The following is a 15,911-nucleotide window of genomic DNA, read 5'->3' as shown; positions in this document are numbered from 1 at the left end:
CTCAAAAAAGTTGCTCATACATCACCAGAGCGGACAACAAAAGCCAAGAGCATCAAGAGCACGGAGTCTCTTCAGACTGTCAAGCCTGCACTTCTAGTCTGCATCGTTTCTGTTTTCTATGTAGTATACTGTAGTTATAATTATAAATAGTATTTCTCTTTGTAGTTCCAATAGAATCCAGTGTAGTTTCCGTTTCCTTCTATTTTTTGTTTGTGAGCAGGTGTGGGCGTGTTTCTGTCACCTTGACCTCCGCCTTTGCCGCGGGCGCATCTCAGGTATCGATCAAGGTGTGTTTGAGTCTGACTGCGGCACTTCCCTTCTCTCTGTCAAGTTTGTCAGCAGCAGCCACTCAGTTAAACGGAGGCCCATTGTTTCCGACTACACAGGTAGAGTCCAAAGTGCTAAACGAAGAGCCGCACAGAGATTTTAGATACGGGAAGAAAAAAACACACCAAATAGGCCACATTTATATGATTAAGACATGTATCATCAACTAAATGCAAATGTAGATGTTCGCTTTTCCTTTAAATGGAATTAGTAGTGTGTTAAAAATGAATAAAAACAAAATACAGATTGTTTTATTTTGCTGTTTAGTTTATTTAAATACTATAAATATGATAAATCCTAACATGTCAGAGAGCTGAGGACCACTTCACCCCTCCTGAATAACCAGACTGTCCTGTTTCCAAACCACGCACACATGCAAGAAGAGTGAACTAGAGAGCTCCAAGAGTAAACAAATAAGAATATAATTTATCTCTGCTGTAACATGTATATGTAATATCAGAGAGAGGAGGATGACATCGAGCTGGAGTGGTAAAGGTCAGCGGATCTGGATTTAAACATGTGTTTTTTTTATTGCGGGTCAATTCCGTTTACAGCTCAAACACCAACACGAGGCCAAACAGTAACTCTTGGGAGGTTGAAAGGGTTTTTTGTTGTTTTTTTGGAGGTAGGGGGGTGAAATAAAAAGCAATAAAATATTCAGGGAGCGGAAGAGAGCCGGGGTGAATAAATAACTTTTAAGTCCCCCTCACAATTTACGACCTTTCTAACAAGTTTGTCCCATCAGCAAGCACACAAATAAACTCAGTTGTTGTTGGCAAAGCTGCTGAAATAAACAGTCTCTCTGCTTCCACTTCTACTGACACAAACTGGGACTAAGCTTTGGTCTAAAATGGATTAATTTTAACGAGCGTTAAGGTAAGACTCCATTATCGTTTGTAGGCTATAGGGCTCTTTTTATAATGATTAATAGTGAGGTTTAAAAAAAGGAAGACTTAAATACTCTGTGCGTAAATAGCTTAATTTAAAATAAACCTTTGTCAGCTGCGTAAAAAAACAATATTGTATTTCTTAAAACCTGACGTGAAAAAGCCTTTTTTCCCTTTATTTCTATGGCGGGCCTTAACTGCCACAAAATGAAAATGAACATATCGAGGGGTTAAACTGCGTCATTATCTGCTGCGACCCACTTGTCAAAGTTCTGAAATATTACCGAGGTGAAAAAGCTTTAGGGACAACAAAGAAGAAGAGAAATGCTCTTTTTGCTCCTTTGTGCACTTTGAAAAATAAATTCCCCTGGTTATTGTCATGCAAAGTATCGGACAAGAGGACGAGAAATGAAGTAGGCCCGTCCCTCCGTATGGCAAGTATTAATCTAAAGGTGTTTTATGATATATCTATTGTGTGGAAGCTCGGCTCTGACTATAAGACTAAATGGACTTCACAATGCAGCAGCCTGCAGCACGTCAGGTAGAATATAAAGAGCAACACAGACTAACCCAAACTGCAAAAATGCATGTGTGTTCAGTAAAATCCAATAATCAAACTTATTTTTTAGAGTCCAACATTATAGGCCTAATTCCCACCAAACACTGCGAGCTAAAGGCGTTGTCCTCCTCAAAGCAACAAACGAAATGACATTAAAAATAGCTCCACTCAAAGCTTCCGCATATTCAACATCGATGCCAAATAGACACAGCCTTCCAGTAGCATATTTGAAGTGGTCGGTGAACACAGACCGGGTGTGTGCAGCATTAGCATCAGTATTGATGGAAGAGCGCACAGACGATGGGAAGGAAACCAAACGCTCCCTGTAGACTTTTATTCCACAGCCAGCTTATAATCAAAAGAAACAGCGCATTAGCAATCAGCGGAGGGAAATAAACAGCTGGAAACCACTGGCGCTTTCTATTGGCAACACACGCTCGATACACCATGTGAAAAGAACAACCACACATCTGGATGCAAACTCATGATAGAAACCGCAGCAGTGCTCGAGCTGAGAATAATCACTTTTTGGATTTAGTTTTTGCTTGTTTTTCTGGAGCATAAATATTATGCCACATGTGGAACATTACTATCCAATTTCTTTGATACTATTTTAGGATTTTTTATTTGCATTTTTTTTTTTTTTTTTACAAAAGTACAGACACCGAAAATATAACAATATCTATCAATGGAGCTGCCTGTTATTCTGAATTAAATAAACCTTAACAATATGTTTCAAAAGTTGAGTTTAAGACTATGGGATGGAGAAAGTTGTCCATGACCTTTAACCTTCCACTGACCACGACCTCGCCTTCACCCTAGGTAGCCTGTGTGTGTGTGTGTCTGTGGTTGCAGGGTGCATGTAGGCCTGAGGAGGTTAATGAAAAAGCTGCATCCATCCATCCATCCATCCATCCATCCATCCATCCATCTATCTATCTATCTATCTATCTATCTATCTATCTATCTATCATTAAAAGCTAGTGTCTAGTTGACAAGAGGAAGGTACAGCAAAACCTCAATTATTGCCAAAATGTCTACTACCCCCCTGATGTCATACATCCCCAAGTGGCTTAATTAGTGTTAACTAGCATGATGGTGAAGGTGCAGTGAAGGACATGGAGGTCGCAGAGAGGAAACACATATAGTTCAAATATACCCAGCGTGACGTGCACTGCCTATAATCGATCAAAACAAATATGATAAAATTGATAAAATCGTTATACGTTGTATAAGTGTCTTTGGAAACAGGAGGAAGAGGAGGAAGAGGAGGAGGAGGGGGGTTCTGCGGCAACACGTGGTACTCCCCTTCCTCCCAGCGTGGGCAAAGCACCTGCCACACACACACACACACACACACGGTATAAGAACAAGAACACACACACACACACACAACCATATGCAAATGAGGCAGCTCCCTCTTCTTCTACAAGCCGTTTTTTTTGTGTACTCACTCCTCTGTAGCTCGCGGTTCTCCTCTCTGGCGTCGTCGTCGTCACATCAAGTTCAACCATTTTTGTTCCTGTTCTTGTTATCATCATTATTACAAGTTCCTCCTCTTCTTCTGCTCCTTTACATCTCCAACAAATCCTTTTTTCTCCCTCTCTCTCCACGCAGAGAAGCCTTCCTATCCAGCATTCACGCCTCACTTCCCTCCTCTCTCTCCTCTTCCGACGCCACAGGTTTGTTGACCTCTTCGGGTTTTCTTCGTGGTATCCTAAAAGAAAAAAAAAAGAAAAAAAGTCGCTGTCATTTCCGCGGACAACCCCGCTGGCACGCACGCGCGCCAAGACGCACCCACTCCTGTCTTCGGTAAAAGCGTAAACACGACATCCGCGTTAAAATAACCGCAATAATACTTCATACTTAGAATCAATTTAACGGTGATAATCCAGCGACAGTGAAGGCAACACGTCACCGGATCGTTGCGACACCAGCACCGGAGCGCTCCGTGCGTAAAAAAAAAGCCCAAAACGCAAATTGGCGTTAAATGATAAAGGGAAAAAAAAACCTCAGCGGCTGCCGTTTCCAAGTGTTTCCCGGTATTTCAGCGAGCGGTTTGGGGCTGAGAGAAGAGAGCGAGCAGGGCTTGCTGTGGAGGACTGTGGGCTCTTTAAGGCATTAAGTGTTGTGTGTGTGTGCGTGGACTCAAGTTTTCAAATTAATCTGCCAGTTTGGCACACTCTTTGTTTAACGGGCGAGGCGTGTCACTCCGCGTCCCCGGTACACATTTTAATATTGGTGAGACGCGCTGACCTCCCGTTCACCCCGAGCTCAACCAAGCCCCCCCCCCCCTTTCTCTTCTCTCTCTCCCTTCTTTCCTCATACCCCCTCCCTTTTCCACACCCTTTCTTTCAGCCATTTCCACCTCTCTCTCTCTCTCTCTCTCACTCCCTTCTCTCCTCTTTCTGTCATTTGGTTCTTTACGCGTCTCTCTCTCCCTCTCCGTCATAGGCCCGCTACATTGAGTTGGAGTCATTACTTTGAAGAAAAATGGTCGAAAGAAGGAGAGGGAGGAGAGGGGGGGTCTGTTTTTTTTCTTTTCTCCCAGGATCATTTCTCCTTTTTCCTTTTGTTGTATAAATATAAATGACACCGAGCGCGCACGCTGACATGTGAACCCACAGCAGCGGCGCACCATCACTTCAGAGTCGTTTACATGAATATTTTGGTAGAAACAAATGTGTTGTATTGCAGCTTTAGCTCGTGTAAACCTTCTTTTAGTGCGCGCTTAGAGATCAGACGCGGAGGTATCAGGTGGATTTATATTGATGTTATTCGACTCTCTGCAGCCCGCCGATGGATTTTCTTTTTATCGAGTTAACTGCAGCCATATGTCCACACTTCTCATTCACATCTCCTCATTTCACTATACTATTACTTTCCTTATATTTTATCACTCCACCGTGTCGGTTGTACAAAAATACATGTTTTATTATTTCTTATGTCCCATTTCGTTTAACATGATGCGTTTTTATGAATAATAGCCTGCAGTTTATTTGTTTTTTTTTACTGTATCTCGATGTATAAAGATAAACACTAATAAAATGATATTCATTTGTGTGACGTTTTAGAAGTGCCATGCACGCGCAACCAGCATTAAAACCTCCATGTCGCGCGCTACATTCTAAATCGAGTTACTTTGGTGAACTCAGGATGAACCTTTGGAGAAAGACGGAATTTGTAACGTAGTTATTCACCCATTACCTTTTCGATGTGTGTGTGTGTGTGTGGTGGTGGGGGGCGGTGGGCCAGGCGGATCCGTGCCAGCCCAGGCCAGCATGTTTACGTCAATAAACGGATTATTTATTTACTGAATTATCATTTTGCTCCTCTGTGCCGACTAATTTCCCCTTCTCTCTCTCTCTGCCTGTCTGCCCCCCACCTCCCTTTATTTTAACCATAAAGCATAGCTCCAACAATATGTGTCCAAACGGTGCTATTCAACAGGAGCTGAGACTAAACGATCCGGAGTTCACATTATTGGTCTCGTTGTTTGAGGTTAAAGCAGTTTGCCAGATTAAACAGACTCAATAAATTCAGTTATTCGTTGTTTTAAAAAAAAACTAAAAAAAAGGAGTTTTTTTTTTTTTAAATCAGCCCTAAATTGAGTGTTTCAGATTACTTATTTTATGATTGTTCTTCCCACATCTGGCTAACTTTGTGTAAAAGATATGAAGATATGCCAGTTACAAAACAGTACACAGCAATAGCAACAAAACATATTGAATCTTTGGGTTAACATAAACTTGAGTTTAAGAATAATAAGGTGAAAAAAACTACAGTTTACAATTTCCTTTACAACCTAATAGCAATATCTATCACCAGAAAGACAGAATACAGAAAGAAAGAAAGGAAGGAAGCAGACAGAGGGATGGACAGCAGAGGGAAAATGGTTTGAGGCTCATTCTTCTCAACTGGAAAAGTAAACAGGGCCACACATTAATCTTGCAGTGGAAAAATCAGATAAGGAGAGTAATATTTTGTGGATGGTGCGCGAGATAAGAGTGTATGTTTGACAGGATTGTTGCTGATAAGGCTGAAGAAAGGAAGAGCTCTGACTCCCTTCTGCAAAATGGTTTGGGGATATATAAATTGCTGTTAGCTGCAAGCATAAAACCACCACTTTACAAACACTAATCTCTGTCTCTCACACACACATGCAAACACGCACACACACCACTAATAACGTTGCACTGGGTATATTGTTTCCTATAAAATGTATTATTAATAAATATGCTTTTATATATTTTTCATTAATATAATAGCCTGTCTCCTTACTGTTAAAGTATTACTCTTGAAGTGGGAAAACATTTATTTTATTATTTTTATTTTATTTTTAGATTTTATTTTTATTTTTGTTTTATTTTACTTTAATTTTAACTTTTATTAGTTTATTTTATTGTATTTTGTTTTGGACCAGGCCTAGTTTCAGCAGCTTGTGGTAAAAGGTCCATTTCATAATAAAGGTATAATATTACACCTATATTTCATTTTGGTTAACCTTTTCCTTCACCTCAGTAAGGTCTCTGCCCATAAAATATAATAATAATCTTTGAAAAGAAAGCAGCTCCATATGAAATACAAATGTTAGCTGGTGTGAACAAAATGTGTAGCCAAACACCTGCACCCCCCCCCCCCCCCCACCCCCCCCCCCCCCACCCCCCATTACCCCACCACCTCCCCACCTCCATGTCACCGAATACCTTCCGCCCTCCCACCACCACCTTCAACCTCTCCATTTTTCCTGCCTTTCTTCTCCCTTCATCTCTCCCCCCCCTCTGTACATGCGGCGGCAGGAGGAGCTCTGCTTTTGTTCCCGGCTGAAGGGAAGGGAAGGTCAGGCCTTCACCTCTCCTTTGCCTCCTGCTATCATTCCTCTCATCTGTACCCTCTCTCTCTCTTTACCTCTTACTCCCTCCATTTTGCCTTTGACATACAGCAATTGGTCTGGAGTGGAGTGAGTGAGGAGAGGAGGGCGGAACTCACGCACGACGGTGAACTTTTGACCCTTCAACTCCGTGAACCTTGTTGCTGTGGTGCTGACTATTAGCTTGGACATCCAGGCCAGGCTGCTAGCCTCGGGCAGGAGGAGGACAGGAGGAAGTAAGAGAGAGAGAGACAGTAGCCTGTAGCTTGCTATAGCTCTCAACTCACTTGCTATAGCTTGATAATGAGCCACAGTGTTGCGCCTCGGACTGAGCCTGTTGCTGCGTAAAGACATAAAGACGCACAGCCTAAAAGAGGCAGACGTTAATGGACAGCGCCTCCTTAAGACGTCATCTCCTCTCTGTCTCTGTGTATAGCTCACTCACAGCTAAAGACTCACCAACAACTCGCCATTAATCAGCTCAGACAGCAACTCACGGCGACAGGTGTGACAGGTGTGTATTTTAACAGCGAGGGGGGTTGTTACAGGTTACGATTCAAAAGGACTGGGGGCGCGTGCTGGGAGGGAGTTTAGGAGGTTAGGAGGTAGGAGGTATAGGAGGTAGGAGTGAGTGGGGCTCGCGCGGGGGCTTCTCGCGCTGGTTTGTTGTCGCTGTCCTGGTCTGAAGCGGGCTCTGGTGGCGGCGCGAGAGAGCTGCATCATTCTCTGGGAAAAATACAGTCCTCTGGTGCACGAGCACGGAGAGGCGAGGAAAACACACTGAATACAGTTAGAGTGCATTCGGGTAGGTAGTGGCGAGTAAAAAGCACGTTGAGCACAACAAAAAGTTTGATATGATGCTGCTGTTGCTAAAGGAGCCTATAATCTACTCCTTATAATCTACTCCTTATAATCTACTCCGTATAGTCTACTCCTTATAATCTGTTCCTTATAATCTACTCCTTATGATATACTCCTTATAATATACTCCTTTTAATATACTCCTTATAATATACACTTTATAGTCTACTCCTTAGCCTGCTACTGCTATTACAGCAGTGCATTATTATTCTTATTTTTATTATTCGTATTAATTGTATTCCTATATTTATTCTTATTCATATTCCTATTATTGGCCTGTTCTTGTTCTTCTTATTATTAGTAGTACCCTAGTAGTAGTAGTAGTAGTAGTAGTAGTAGTATTATCCTGTAGTAGTAATATTTCCCCCATCCTACCTTTAACAGTAGTAGTAGTAGTAGTAGTATCCTGTAGTAGTAATATTTTCTCCCATCCTACCTTTAACAGTAGTACAGCCTTGATAGGCTAACTTGTTTAAATTGACAACAATGCTAATGGCATGTTATTATCCTTATTATTTTTCTTCTTCTTATTATTATTATTGGCCTATTCTTCATCTTCTTCTTCTTCTTCTTCTTCTTCTTCTTCTTCTTCTTCTTCTTCTTTTTCTTCTTCTTCTTCTTCTTCTTCTTCTTCTTCTTCTTATTCTTATTATTATTATTAGTAGTAGTAGCCTGTAGTAGTTGTATTTTCCCCCATCCTACCTTAAATAGTAGTAGGGCCTTGATAGGTTCATTTGCTGTTTAAGCTGACAACAATGCTAATGCACATGTTATTTTCCTTATTATTATTATTATTGGCCTCTTCTTCTTATTATTATTATTATTATTATTATTAGTAGTAATAGTAATATTTCCCCCCATCCTACCTTTAACAGTAGTAGGGCTTTGATAGGCTAACTTGTTGTTTAAATTGACAACAATGCTAATGCATGTTGCTATTCTTATTATTGACCTATTCTTTTTTCTTCTTCGTGGTATTATTATTATTATTATTATTATTATTATTAGTAGTAGTAGTAGTAGTAGTAGTAGTAGTAGTAGTAGTAGTAGTATATTATACTATTATTATTATTATCATTATTTATATTATATAGTAGTAGTAGTAATAGCCAGTAATAGTGGTATTTCCCCCCATCCTACCTTAAATAGTAGTAGGGCCTTGATAGGCTATCTTATTATTTAAATCAACAACACTGCTAATGCCCATGTTGCGTTAATAATATCCTTCATTTTTCACATTATCTTAATAAGACCACATTTATATATCTCTACATCCTTATCGGTCCCAAACGCCCGAGGAGAAAGCACATCTGAATAACTTCTAACATTCTTTTCATCAGTCCTAAAACAACATCCAGCTTTAGTCCGTTGGAGTGAGTTACCCAGGCGTACACTGGCATAACCTGCTAAATAAACACAATAAGCTACCCACCCATGACTCTGGCTCACTTTAAATATTTGCAATGTTACCGGCTTGTCATAACCCATCGCCAAGTCAAACAAAAGCTTTTGTGACTGTATTCCCAGTCTCACAAAGCACCACTGATAAGAGGATTTTATTGACTGCAAACACTTTTAAAAAAGCAACAATCAAGGATTAATATCAAGCTTCCAACGTCTTTATAAGACTGTGGGTGCAGTTTAGTGTGTGCCATCCCTCTTTAACTAAAAGATGTGGTATAGCCTATTTTTGGAAAACTATGTTCCCTTTTATATTCATCCTGTTTTGTATGTTTTCAATGCAAGAGATGTGTTTCTGTGAAGAAATTACATATTTTTCATACGAATCCACTTTTGAGTGTTTCTTGAGGAGAAATGCGTTTCTGAGTGGTTTCGGGGAGAAAGACAGATAAAGCAAGTTTAGTGATGAAAACTAGAGTTTTGCATGGAATTGAGCTCAGAATGAAGGTTTGATACTTGGAGGCCAACTATTATGTACAATTTTGGAAAACTATGTTCCCTTTCATATTTATCCTGTTTTGTATGTTTCCAATGCAAGAGATGTGTTTCTGTGGAAAAAAATACATCTTATATGTTTTTTTTTATCCATGATGACATTATTGCATGTTGCATTATAATGAATCGTGCGCTTATAGTGCCATGGTGTTTGGTGGTTGGCTCTGTTGGGTTACCGCTGTGTATTTACCATTTGCCAGCCTCATTTAAATAGTGGAAGTTTAGTTTGTCTGTGGTAAACATCCCTCCCTTTCTGACCCGGAAACGGGCAACACTGACAGACAAATACAATCAGCCAGTTGTGCATCCCTTTCCCCTCTGTCGTTGCAGTGAACGCACAAACACACACTCTCATGGGGGGGTTATTGGTGTACCATTTTCACCCCCACTGCGCCTGCGCGCCCTCGTTCTCCTCGTTGCCTTGCGTGGCTCGAGCCTGTCTGCTGACCTCGCGGTGACTCCTTGCTCGTGCATTATTCATGAGGCGTGGCCGCGCGGTTCACCCCTATCAGTATGCAGAAGACATTAAGAGCCTCGCAAATGTCGATTTAAACGTAAAGCAATCACACGAGATGCTGCGACGGGGGAAAAAAAAAAAAAAAGGAGGGAAATAGTTCAGAGGCAGACGCGTGTGTGTGTGATTACAGAGGACAGGGAATAGGTTATCTGCTTTTTTAAATGGACTTGGCTTCACAATATAGCTCCAATTGGCTTCTAAATACGCAGCAAATAGCTGAAATTGAACGAAATCGCCTTAAATTGTCAGATTGAGGCTGAGCAAAAAAAAAAAAAAGCAGTGCAAGTGTTACAGGCCAGTAGGTTTGGGTGAAAACACACACACAGGACCTTCCCATGCCATGGTCATTCTCTCTCTCTCTCTCTCTCTCTCTCTCTCTCTCTCTCTCTCTCTCTCTCTCTCTCTCTCTCAGCTCTCTCATGCCCTGCCAATAAACCCAACAAAACACACCCCACTCACTCCCACACAACTCTCTCACTCACACACAGACAAACACACACCTTCGCAACGCAGCGAAAGAAAAAAGAGAAGAAGGGTCAGCCGCATTAGTTACTCACCCCACTCATCATCACCAACACACAGACTGTAAAGCCGTCTTCTGACAGCCTCGACAGGTTCAAAGGAGCAGCAAGCCCGTACACATAATACACATCACGCACATAATGGCGAGGGAGAAGCGGCTCTGCAGGCTGGAGCTGCCCTGTGTACATAAACGGGAAACAGATGACACACACACACACACACACACACATACAGCATAGAAACACAAAGGAGCCCATAGAGAGCCGCCGCTGCTGCACCTTCCCCATGTCAGAGCAGCCTCTCTCACTTTTATCCCGACAAGAACAGGAACTGCATTTGTGTGTCACGCGTGTCATGTCCCATCCCTGTGTGTGTGTGTGTGTGTGTGTGTGTGTGTGAGGCCACGGGACGTTGTTGTGGTGGGTGGGAGAGAGGGGGTTTGCTGGTGTTGGTGCTGGTGGGGGGTGTTTCTGTATCATCATTAAAAGGAGGAAGTTGATGAAAAATGAAATGTGGAGTTTTTGCGCCTTCCTGTTTACTGAACTGAAACTTCCTCAAGGACCCAGGTCCCGACACACACACACACACACACACACACACACACACACACACACACACACACACACACACACAAACATATGGGCATATGGGTGGGGGGTATGAACCGTTATCTCACACCGGATATACAAAATTCATTTTTGTCCTGCTGCTAAAGAGGCTGCATAGCACACACAAACAAGAACAAACAGGCTGGACTCAGTTTCGTGCAGGAATTAAATATTTTTATTTTTTATTTTTGGCCTGTAACTATTATTATTATTATTATTATTATTATTATTATTATTATTATTATTATTGTTGTTATTGTTATTGTTATTATTATTATTATTATTATTATTATTATTGGTTTGTTTTAGAATGTAAAAGTAATAATTAGAGTTCACGAGACAAGAGCTCAAACTGTAGGATAATAATATTTTATATATTTTAATATTTTGTAAAATAATACAAAACAAAGTAAAAGTAAATACCCCTGTGAAAGCCCCGGAAAAAAAAACTTAATCTTAGGTTTAGTTTAAATTAGGGTTCAATTTTAGGAGCGGAAATCACTTCTGACTCGTATTATGGGCAAATTTTCTCATTCGGATATATGAGCTTTAATACAATTCGCTATTAATATAAGAGAGCTGGAAAGAAGTAGAGGTTTTGTCACTATTTCTATTTTCAGGAGAACAAATTCGGATTGTGAAAAAGTCAGTTGTGCGGTGGCATCTGTTGTAATGAAATTAACCTTTTATACCATATATTACCAGAGAAGACTTAGAACATCAAAGAAAAACGCATTTCTTCATTTTTCGAAATAATTGATGGCATCCCGAGCATGTCTCTGAATACCACTCGTGTGAAGCTGGTGAAAAATCACTGTGAAGGCGGAGGGCAGCGCCTGGAATCCCCAGCCTGAAAATGCATTGGGGCAGGCCGACTTCGTGCGTAAAGTGAACATAATAAATGAGAGTTTGAGAGCAGAGAGGGACTTCCGAGGGCAGAATCCTCCTCTCTTATTAGCGGGGTGCAGAGGACACCGGATTAACTGTGTGGTCGTGGCGAGGAGAGATACACTCATACGTGAAGTAGGCTACTGCTCTACGTAAACACTGTAAGGACAGCTTTAGGTCATGGTTACTCAGGACTACACGGGGAAATTCTTTGTAAAAAAAAAAGAAAAAAATGAAGAAAATTAAAAATAAATATTTCATTTGAGAGAGTTAAATGAAGTGGATAAAAAATATTAATATAAATACTGATTTACACGTATTAAAAATATAGGACGTAAAGAAACGTTTGGGGAAAAGTTAATAAAATAAAATAAAATAAAATACCCTTATTGTGACAATAGACTCCTCCTGGAACTAAATCCACATTTTGGAGGAAAAAAACGCACTTAATTTAAGGTCCACTTCACGGCCTTCCTCAGCCCTTAGTGGATACTATTTTATAATTTCTGAAATATCCTTTTTGCTGCCAAATTATAGATAAACTCTGTCTGATTTTATAAACAATATTGTGTTGTGTAAGTCAACGCATCCACCTCTCCTCAGGGCGCCATGTTGCGGTTGGTCTTAACACAGACGCAGATAACTATTCATTTGATATGAATAATTGTCTTATTGTGACGTAGTTTTGTTTCATCTACAGTTCTACCACCGTGGGATTGGCAGATTACTATCTACCGAGTAACGGTGACGCCGCAGTGATTGAACGCTTTCAAAAAAGTTTGAAACTCCGCTCGGTATGTACCGAAATATGAGCGTCCGCCGTGACAGCAGACATTAAACAATTTACATGATGGATCTAAGCAATAAGAAGCGAGCGTGCGCGAGGAGAGAGCATGGCGCCGCGTGACTGGTAGCTGGGCTTGTTTGACAGCTCGAGTCCCGCTTCAGACATCAGAGGATAGTGTGAAGACCTAATAGAGATGTACAGGGTCAGTGTGGAAACGGTGAGACACTGTACTGTTGACACCTCCACCTTCAACACGGCCTGCACTATTATATTATTATAACACTATCATTGACCAATAATGGGGAATTGTTTGTGTTTGTATTACTGTTAATTTCAACGGATACATTAGGTATCACATTCACAAACATGCTGATTCATATATCCTTCAATATTAGAAGCACAAATACGTTCCTGTTAACATGCATATCGAGTCATTCCTGTTGATTTTAAACGGATATGTGTTGTATGGTTTTGTTATTATAGGTTACATGCTGCATAGAAGTCCATTAGGTTGTTTTAATAGAGAGTTTCGGTGTCACGTGGCCACATACTTCCATAAATATTTAATGCAGTTCAATCAGATTGGATTAATTCATATTGTTTAAACACATTGAAATGATAAAAAAAGAATGAAGATTTCTGTAACGCAAAAACAACCAAACTTAAATCCTCTCAATGACAGCGACACTGTCATTGAGAGGATTTAAGTTTGGTTGTTTTTGCGTTACGCGGTTTAATTCCTGATTAATGACATGTGATTGGGTGCTTTCGATTAAGAGTTTTGGTTTCATGCTTGTTTCATTGATTCCATGGTTGCTTGGATTTCTTGTGTATTTTTATGCATTACACGTTTCACTATTATTTTGATTTTGATGCCCTCCAAAAACGTCAGTAGCAGTTGATCTAGAAGCCTTCAGCAAAAATGGCTTAAATTGAATCTCGATGTCGTGTATTAGAGTTGGTTTAGATTGAGTGTTGTGTGTCCTATGTTGGAATAATTCTATGGAAGTTTTATCTGTATGGGAGTTAATTTGAAAGCCCTAGCGTCTGATAAAAGTTTGATTTGATTTACAAGCTTTTCTCCATCAAAAAAGAGTTGAGTTAAGCACATATACAGTGTGTGTGTGTGTGTGCGCGCGCTGAGAGTCAAACAACAGGCCAAAAGCTCATGTGTAAAATAACCTGAAAGGACTCTGATGGCGAGCCTTGGGGATGTTTGTATCCACGACGCTTTTTCACTCACACCCATCCTGCCTGGAAAACACAAGGGCGGAGGGGCGGACAAAGATTTTCTTGTACCCAAGGACGCACATCACTACAGACTGTGTGTGTGTGCGCGCGCTTGTGTCCTTGTCCATTCACTTCTTGGTTAATGTTAGCACACACGGGCATTTTTTCCCAACTCTTAATCCTTGATTGAAACCATTTTTACGCACGCAATGGCCGTGCGTAAAAGTGACAATACAAACGTACAGTGATATGAAACGTTTCATCCTCACAAAAACTTGACTGCAATAAAAGCCATCCGGGAAAGAAATGTGAAATCAGTTCACAAAATGATTGCCATATTTCATTGTGATCCAGAGAGAGAGAGAGAGAGAGAGAGAGAGAGAGAGAGAGAACATATCAGTCAGACCAGTTCCACATCTTTAAAAAACAATATAAACAACATCTGCTGTTTTGGGGTCAGTTCATCAGGCTTTCACACACACATTATTAATACACTCCATTAAAATATACCAATTGGAGAACCTCGTGGTAAAACCTGATCTTTACGCAGTCTTAACGTCATTCCAACCTCTCCAACTTTTTCATTTTAATTGTGTACAAATTGCAGACCCATACGGCTACGCAACGACTGTAAATCCCCATCTGGGTTCGATGCCAGCCACCTCTCCACACTGAGCAAGTCTCCTGCACCCCTGTGCACCATCATTACGCACGCACTAAAACCCATATATTGGAGGCTATATACAAAAGTACACCCAACTGCGCGCAGTTGCACACACACACACACAGCACCATTCCATCTGTGACGCCGTAACACCGTCGCTTGGTCCGGACCAGACACAACAACAACCAATCTCAAATACACCGGAGCTTCGTGGCACTCAGCGAGCGCGTTAATACAGCAGCTCTACAGAGTGAGTGAGTGACATGGTAATTACACAACTCTCTCTCTCTCCCCCCCTTCTCCACCTCCCACCCTGCTCCACATAGCCCCCACTTACAGATAGCCTTCAAACTCTACTTACAGTGCGTCCTGGCTCTGTCTCTCCACCGGGCTTTCCCAGCCTCCAGAGCGGCTCAGAGCTCGGAGCTCGCCGAGGTTCGGTGTGTGAACCGGAGCCGGAGCAGCGGCCGGTAGTAGTGGCCTGCTCTCTCTCTCTTTCTCTCACACACACACACCACCCTCCCTCCAGCTCTGTCTCTACTTTACTGACCCCTTTAGGATCCCCGCGAAGCCGTTAAACCGTCACTTGCTTTCTAGAATGTGAAATATATAGTACATTGTCAACTCCCCAAAACCATAAAACTAACTTTATGGACCCCACGTGACCAGAGGAGAGCCAGTGAGAGGTATCAGTCTGAGGCCAGGCCTGATCTTTACGATCCAACTTGGAGATAAAAACCCTCATCCGTTTGACATGTAAATGTCAAAGCTACCTTCTTTTTTTTTATAGTTCGGCCCAAAGCAGAAGGAGGTTAGCTTTAAAAAAATATATATATCTCAACACATACACACACACAGAGGAGATAGCTGGTTGTGTCCAGATGAGGCTCGGAGCAGGACCTGGTCCCCCCCCCACCCCTACCCCTCCATCTGCCCAGAAATAGAGCCGTGTATGCGCATGGACGCTGAAGCAGCATCAGTCGGTGAGTTTAAAAGTTCAGTTGCTTGTTTACAGTTGGAAACCGGGAGAAGGTAACCTAATTTGGCCGGGAGTGGCCTCCGTTAGGACGGAAAAGGGAGGCCGTTTAGAGAAAAGTGACCAATTTGTCCGCCGCGGGTAGTTTGTTGACTTGTCAGACTTGGTCAGCGGAGATGAAAATCGGCCTGTGCGCGCGTCTGTTCTCTCTCTGTGGGTGTGTAGCCTATGTGTGTTTTAATCAGCTTGTTTAGTGATT

General features: G+C 41.5%; 1 protein-coding gene and 1 long non-coding RNA gene across 11 annotated transcripts in view; one reads left to right on the top strand and one right to left on the bottom strand.

Moving 5' to 3' along the window:
- Nucleotides 1-15,911, bottom strand: part of hoxb3a (homeobox B3a) — a 98,347-nt gene that overhangs the window by 57,481 nt on the left and 24,955 nt on the right. For 4 of the 10 annotated variants that reach the window (XM_074655162.1, XM_074655167.1, XM_074655171.1 and 1 more), the window contains exon 2: nucleotides 3,228-3,490. The exons of 3 other annotated variants lie outside the window; for them this stretch is intronic. The gene's annotated coding sequence lies outside the window, so the exon portion shown is untranslated. Of the gene's footprint in view, nucleotides 1-3,227; nucleotides 3,491-10,534; nucleotides 10,678-15,037; nucleotides 15,491-15,911 lie in introns of those variants that run through there. 3 more of the 10 variants (XM_074655164.1, XM_074655163.1, XM_074655166.1) reach the window with 3 other exon arrangements.
- The window catches only part of LOC141780104 (uncharacterized), a 32,110-nt gene continuing 17,082 nt past the window's right edge, over nucleotides 884-15,911 (top strand). Inside the window, exon 1 of the long non-coding RNA XR_012596549.1 lies at nucleotides 884-1,203. This is a non-coding gene — a long non-coding RNA (uncharacterized LOC141780104). The remainder of the gene's footprint in view (nucleotides 1,204-15,911) is intronic.

This window comes from Sebastes fasciatus, chromosome 13, assembly GCF_043250625.1.
Source record: "Sebastes fasciatus isolate fSebFas1 chromosome 13, fSebFas1.pri, whole genome shotgun sequence".
Lineage (NCBI taxonomy): Eukaryota > Metazoa > Chordata > Actinopteri > Perciformes > Sebastidae > Sebastes > Sebastes fasciatus.
This window is presented reverse-complemented; position numbering and strand designations above follow the sequence as displayed.